At 41.3% G+C, this 8,062-nt stretch overlaps 1 non-coding gene across 1 annotated transcript; it reads right to left on the reverse strand.

The window, feature by feature from the left end:
- Positions 1 to 243: 243 nt before the first annotated feature.
- Positions 244 to 350, reverse strand: LOC125493869 (small nucleolar RNA R71). Its single transcript, XR_007270196.1, has one exon. It is a non-coding gene; the product is annotated as a small nucleolar RNA R71 (small nucleolar RNA).
- Positions 351 to 8,062: the final 7,712 nt, after the last annotated feature.

Here is an 8,062-nt window from a genome sequence, read left to right on the forward strand (position 1 = left end):
GAGCAGTTTTGTGGGGGGTCGGATGAAGATCCTCTTGACCATCTCGACAGGTTTCTTGAGATCTGTGCCATGATAACAACTAATGATGTCTCTTTTGATTACATCAAGATGCATTTGTTCCGGTCCTCTCTTACCGAAAAGGCAAAGTCATGGCTCAAGATCTTGCCTGCTAACTCCCTCACTACATGGGAACAAGTCACAATGGCCTTCTTGAAGAAATACTTCCCGGAGTGGAAGACTGCGGACATAAGGAGGAAGATCTCCTCATTTGAGCAAGAGAACGATGAGACACTTGCCGAAGCTTGGGAGCGGTTCAAGGAGATGATCCGTTCATGCCCACACCATGAGTTCAACAAAAATCTACTCATGCCATTTTTCTATGATAGTCTTGATCCGATATCACGGGCCAACCTTAATGCTGGAGCGGGAGGGCAACTTCCTAAGATCCCACAAGAACAACTTGAGTCCACAATTGAGGAAGTGATCAAGAACTACTCATGGGGTGGAAGACGAAGAGGTGCTCAACCTAAGAAGAGCGGAAAGTTTGATTTAGACCCCATGGATCAAATCAAGCCAAGATGGACCAACTCGACAAGAAGCTCTCTAAGATCAATCTTGCCTCATCTACTCCTTCACAGGTAAAATCTTTTTCTTGTGATATTTGTGGTGGTACTAACCATGATACTTCTTATTGTGGAGGTACCCATTCGGAGCATGTGGCAGAATAAATTCAAGAGGAGATGGGTATCAAGAAACAAGGAACCATAGGGACTATAGGAACAATCAACAAGGAGGATGGAGACAACCTCAGCAAAACTACACCCAAGGATTCAACCAACCTCAACAAGGATGGAATCAACCTCAGCAAGGGTATAACTAAGATCACAACCAAGGGTTTGCGCAAGGGTACAACCAAAACTATAACCAAGGTGGTTCCTCCTCATAAGGGTCCAACACTTACCAAGCTCCACATCAAAGGACCAACAACCCAAAACCTCCCCCAATCTTCCATTTTCCAAACAAAATCCCAAACCTACACCATCTCCCGATCCAACCTCTCTCCAAATTCTCCAACAACTCCAATCCATGAACCAAATTCTCCAAAACCATGAGCAAAGGTTTCAAGAGCTACAAGCCCACAACAAAATGCTTGAAACCCAAATCGCCCAAGTAGCTGAGAAAAATCCCTCAACCCCCACAAATCAACTTCTGGGCCAACCCATCCCTAACCCCAACCTCCATCAAGCCAAAGTCATTCATTTGAGGTCGGGAACAAGCTATGCGGGTCCTAAGATGCCTAATGGGGAGTTAGAGAAGGATGAAGAAGTTGAGGTTGTTGAGAAGGAGGACGAAGCTGAGGAAACTGAGAAAGAAGAAGTTGAGGAAAAAGATGAGTCACATGTTCAAGTTGGTGACAAAAACCCATTGCCATCATCTCCACCAACCAAGACTTATGTGCCTCCGGTCCCCTATCCTCATAGGTTCGTAGAAAGAAAGTTGAGTGACAAGTTCACTAAATTTCTCAATGTGATGAAGAGCCTGCAAATCAACATCCCATTCCTTGAGGCTATGTCTCAAATTGATATGAATGTGTATGTACTTTAGTCGAGTTTTATGGAAATCAAAGAATCTTGAAAGAAACTGGATCTTTAGGGTTTTCTTTAAGTATTAAGGATAGAAGAATCGATCAAACACAAAGTAATTCACGAATTGGGTCTTGATTCACTCTCAAACACAAAGTAATTAAGTAATCAATCTTAAATCTCAAACACAAAAGTAATTGATTCAAGGTTTGGAAATCACAAAGAAGTCCGAAAATTTTCACAAAGAAAATAACACTCTAATCTCATAAATCTCTTTTAATCTATTATTAATGGCCAAAAATCCCATATATATAGTACAAGATTTCCTAAACCTATTATGATAGTAAATCTTAAAGATAATAACTATAAACTTATCTATCTTTATCTTAAGGATAAAGACAAATAATAACCTATACTTATCACACGCCTATTCCTAATATAATTAGTAAAATAAGACTCCTACTTAGACTCAATGATAAGGAATTAGACTCCTAAGTATAATAGGATTCCTTTATCACATAAATACTTAATTAAAATAAAACTCCTAATTTACATAGAATCCTAACAGAAACTAGAACTCTATCAACGACTTCTCTTCATATCAAACTCCCCTTCTTGAAAAAAACTTGTCCTCAAGTTTTGTCATAGCCAAGCAATCATCCATGCGCGAAATCCATGATCCATTAAAACAAGATCACGATTGGCAAACAATAGTTGAGTACACGAGATTGTGTGACTTGGATTACCAATATTTACCGTAGGACAACAAAAATCCGTTTGAATAGCGGCATATGGTGGTACCCAACACGTCTTTGGCGCCTTGGGCGTACCTGGGGTATCAATAGGTGTACATGGGGCAGCAACGATCAGACCTTTAGTGGTGGTAAAAACCAAAGGTGCAATTGGTAAATCTTCTTGAATGTCAAAGGATGGATCTTGGGGAGTGGGACAATTCAAAGATTCAAGCTGTAAGGTAAGTTGAGCCGAAGAAGGAACTATAGGAACCGAATCCTCCAAAGATACCTTCTCTTCTTCAAGCAATTGTGCAAAGAACAAGGCATATTCTTCCTTTTGTTGCCTCTCAAGTTTCTTTTTTCTTGCTTCGATTCCTTGGACATGCCTTCGAATAGCCAATTCATTTTCATAAATGCCTATTTCGTCTTTGTTAGATTAGAATAAGTCAAGAGATCTACTAAAATATCAATAGACTCTTCAAGACTAAGTTTATTAATGGTTTTAATAGTTCTATACCAATCATCCATAATTTTGTGTCAAAATAGTCCATCAAAAACTGTCCAGAATACCCATGCAACTTAAAGATCGAAAATTCAAGATATATAACTCCAAATTCAATGAACTTTTGTAAGGATCTAGTACTATATGTTTTTAGCACTCGACCAAAATTTCACGCAAAAATTCCAAGTATATCAACCACAACGACAACTTTATCCCAACCGTGCCAGATTCAACCGAAAACAGACCAATGAACAAAACTCGTCCCGAAACTATACGAAAAGATCTTCAATTCCCACGAAATTTTAGGACAGTAAACTAGACATGTAGTAGTCCAGTTTAGGCTTAAGAATTACCCAAAAATTCGTTTCCAACTAGGAGAACAAAAATAAACAAAACGCACCTGGAAACTGTTTGAATCTGGATGAACAAACTGCAAGTTTTTTTGAATTTCTTTCGACCAGCTCTGATACCACTTTGATATGAATGTGTATGTACTTTAGTCGAGTTTTATGGAAATCAAAGAATCTTGAAAGAAAGACTGGATCTTTAGGGTTTTCTTTAAGTATTAAGGATAGAACAATTCGATCAAACACAAAGTAATTCACGAATTGGGTCTTGATTCACTCTCAAACACAAAGTAATTAAGTAATCAATCTTAAATCTAAAACACAAAGTAATTGATTCAAGGTTTGGAAATCACAAAGAAGTCCGAAAATTTTCACAAAGAAAATAACACTCTAATCTCATAAATCTCTTTTAATCTATTATTAATGGCAAAAAATCCCATATATATAGTACAAGATTTCCTAAATCTATTATGACTAGTAAATCTTAAAGATAATAACTAATAAACTTATCTATCTTTATCTTAAGGATAAAGACAAATAATAACCTATACTTATCACACGCCTATTCCTAATATAATTAGTAAAATAAGACTCCTACTTAGACTCAATGATAAGGAATTAGACTCCTAAGTATAATAGGATTCCTTTATCACATAAATACTTAATTAAAATAAAACTCCTAATTTACATAGAATCCTAACAGAACTAGAACTCTATATAACGACTTCTCTTTCATATCACAAATGCCAGCTTATGCTAAGTTCTTGAAAGAGATTCTCTCCAATAAGCGGAAACTTGAAGATGAGCTTATTTCCCTACCTTACCAAGTGAGTGCTCTTGTGCAACGAACTATGCCCAAAAAGCAAAGAGATCCCGGGAGTTTCACCTTGCCGGTGAAGATAGGTGATTTAGAGCCTAAGGGTGCACTGACCGATCTAGGAGCGAATGTCAATTTGATGCCCTTTTCTGTTGCAAAGCACCTAAAATTTCCTCTTCATCCTACGTGCAAAACGATTTAATTGGCGGACCGCACTGTGAGAGTCCCCTGTGGTGAGTTGGAGGATATACCGATTCAAGTTGGGCATGTGTTTGTACATGCGACTTTGTGGTATTGGATATGGAGGAAGATCCTGAGACTCCTCTTATTCTGGGAAGAGAAGCTCTAAAGACATTGGGTGCCGTGATAAACTGCAAAAACGACACAATCACGGTTGAGGTAGCTAATGAGCGGGTGGTTTTTGAGTTCTCTAAGACATTGAAGAGACCTATGATGTAGATAATTTGTCGGGTAAGCCTAGTGGAAGATGAGGTAGGGGACGCCATGAGTATGGTCAACACTGGGGACGAGTTGTATGCTACTCTTACCGACACCCTTAGCTTGGACATGGAAGAGGAAACACAAGATGAGGCGTTTGAGGTTCTAGCTACATCATCCACTGATAAAGAGGAGTGTTCTAAGCCTCCTCCCAAGGTAGAGTTCAAACCCCTTCCCTCCTCTCTTAGATATGTTTTTCTTGATGATGCATGACTTATCCTGTTATTGTCAATTCGAGTCTTGATGACATTTCTATATCCAAACTGATTGGAATTTTGCAAAAATATAAAGATGTCATTGGGTATTCGATTGATGACCTTAAGGGGATAAGCCCTTCTCTTGCTATGCATCGTATCCATCTCATCGATAGTAATGCCTCCTCCATCGAGCATCAGAGAAGGCTCAATCCCAACCTCAAAGAGGTTGTGAAAAAGGAGATCTTGAAATTGCGTGACGCGGGAATCACTATGCTATCTCAGATAGCAAGTGGGTGAGCCCGATTCACGTGGTTCCAAAAAAGGAGGCATGACTATAGTTGAGAATGAGAAAGGAGAAACAATCTCACTAGGACTGTCACTGGGTGGAGAGTCTGTATTGATTACAGAAAACTGAACAAATCCACCCGAAAGATCATTTCCCCCTTCCCTTCATTGACCAAATGTTGGAGAGGCTTGCTCGTCATTCACACTTCTGTTTTCTCGATGGTTATTCCGGATTCTTTCAAATCCCCATTCATCCGGATGACCAAGAGAAAACCACCTTTACTTGTCCGTATGGGACATTTGCATATCGAAGGATGCCCTTTGGTTTGTGTAATGCCCCATCCACTTTTCAAAGGTGTATGACAGCAATCTTCTCTGACATGCTAGAAGATTCCATTGAAGTGTTCATGGACGACTTTAGTGTGTGTGGTTCGTCTTTTGACACATGTCTGGTTAATCTTGAATGTGTGTTAAAAAGGTGTCAAGAGACGAACCTCGTCCTGAATTGGGAGAAGTGTCACTTTATGGTCGAGGAAGGCATTGTCTTGGGCATAAAGTGTCGAAAAAGGGTATTGAGTAGATCCGGCAAAGGTTTCGGTTATTGAGAAGCTTCCGCCACCGAACTCGGTGACGGGAGTTCGTGCTTTCCTTGGACATGCTGGTTTTTACCGGCGTTTCATCAAGGATTTCTCTCAAATAGCCAAACCATTGACGAATCTACTTCAAAAAGATGTTGATTTTGAGTTTGATGAGTCTTGTACTAAGGCTTTTGAAACTCTTAAAAAAGCCCTTACTTCTGCCCCCATTGTGCAAGCTCCGGATTGGAGCTTGCCTTTTGAACTAATGTGCGATGCTAGTGACTTTTCAGTGGGAGTTGTTCTTGGGCAACGCAAGGAAGGGAGGCTTCATGTGATAGCCTATGCAAGTAGGACTCTGGATGATGCTCAACGGAACTATGCAACTACGGAGAAGGAAATGTTGGCCGTGGTCTTTGCTTTGACAAGTTCGTTCCTACTTGACATGTAATAAGGGTGGTGTATACGGATCATTCTGCGGTCCGGTATTTGATGAGTAAGAAGGATGCCAAGCCTAGGCTCATTAGGTGGGTGTTGCTTCTTCAGGAGTTTGATTTTGAGATGAAAGAGAAGAAGGGGACGGAGAATGTGGTAGCTGACCATCTTTCTGCCTCCCTCTTGAAATCTGGAGGAGATTCCTATCGAGGAAGATTTGAGAGAAGAAGCATTGTTCGCCATTCTGAACAATGAGGTTCCATGGTTCGCTGATTATGCGAATTATTTGGCTTGTGGGATTGAGCCTCATGGTTTTATTCCCAACAAAGGAAGCGGTTTTTAAAGAAGTTTCAGTTTACTGGGATGACCCGCTCCTTTTTAAGAAGTGTGCTGATGGAGTGTTTAGGAGGTGTGTGCCTAATCATGAGATACCTCTGTTTTGACTCATTGCCATACTTTGGCATGTGGAGGCACATGGGAGCAAGCAAAACTGTTGCTAAGGTGCTCCAATGTGGTATGTTTTGGCCAACATTGCAAAAGGATGCCCGAAATTTGTGTGGCTTGTGATAGATGTCAAAGGAGTGGTGGCATCACAAAGGACACGAGATGCCTCAACAAACATTCTTGAGGTTGAGCCGTTTGATGTCTGGGGAGTCGACTTTATGGGTCCATTCGTTCCTTCCTGTGGGAATGTATACATTCTTGTTGCGGTCGACTACGTGACAAAATGGGTTGAAGCCATTGCCTCTCCTACCAATGACCATAAGGTAGTACCAAGCTTCTTGAAGAAGATCATCTTCCCTCGATTTGGGGTGCCCCGTGTTGATCAGTGATGGCGGTTCACACTTCGCCAAAAAGCAATTAGAAGCACTATTGAAGAAATACGGGGTGAATCACAAAGTAGGTCTTCCTTATCACCCCCAAACCCAAGGCCAAGTTGAGGTCTCGAATCGAGAGGTTAAGAACGTCCTTGAGAGAGTGGTCAATAGGACACGAAAGGATTGGTCTTTGAAGCTTGATGACGCTCTTTGGGCTCTTCGCACGACTTTCAAGACGCCTATAGGCACCACTCCCTATCGCCTTGTGTATGGCAAAGCATGTCATTTGCCGGTTGAACTAGAGCACAAGGCTTGGTGGGCAGTTAAGGAGCTCAACATGGATCTTCACTTGGCTGGAGAAGCTCAAAAGGAAAGGTTAGTGTTGTAGCCTAAAAAATAAACGGCTCTGGTACTGACACGTGGTCTCATCTGAGCCCTACAAGTGGCATACATGCAGGGGAATAAAAGTACAAAAGGGCCTGAAGGTGACAGGCCTAAAAGTACGTTTCTCTGGAAACGTACTAAAAAGACCTTCTTCTGGCCCCAAAAACTGTACTTAGGCCCAGCAAGTCTGATTTACACCTTTATATGAAAGTGAGGTGTACTGACCAGTTAACAGCTGCCACGTGTCCCAAAACTTTGATTAGCCAATTAGATGCTCCCAAATTAGGGTGACATCAAGGCACAGCAGTCATTTCAAACAGTATAAATAGTCCTTGATTTCAGGGTGAAAGGTACGTTTTTCAGGCATAGTACTGTTACTCTGTCATAAATTCTTCTCTCTCTCTCTCTACTTTCTCTCTCTAAGAGTTCCTTTACATCCCTGACATCTGACTTAAGCTTCGGAGGGGGAAATACCACCCAAACCTCCAGGGTGGGTCCCTTTTGTGCAGGTTGCTGGTCAGGAGTTTGCTTCGGGATTTGACCAATCATTGTTGCACAAGTCTCCAGTTCTAAGAACCCATCTTTGGGAGTTGTGATATAAATTGCTAGTTTTACACTACATAACATTTGGCGCCGTCTGTGGGGAGACGCAACAATGACGGACTGTCACTCTTCGAATGTGGCACGGAACAGAAGTTTTAGAGTTCAGGTGGATGATACCGTTGATGACGAGAGGCCACCTCGAGGCAGGGATCAGGGCCATGCTGCCGTTCACCTCGAGGGTAGGACTGTAACTCCAGTCATCCAAGAAAATCTTGACCGTCCAGTGACTGCTGGTCATTTGGAAAATGTGTTAAATGACTTCCAGGCCAGGATGGCCGCTGTTA

The sequence above is a fragment of the Beta vulgaris genome, chromosome 9 (assembly GCF_026745355.1).
Source record: "Beta vulgaris subsp. vulgaris cultivar EL10 chromosome 9, EL10.2, whole genome shotgun sequence".
Classification (NCBI taxonomy): Eukaryota; Viridiplantae; Streptophyta; class Magnoliopsida; order Caryophyllales; family Amaranthaceae; genus Beta; species Beta vulgaris.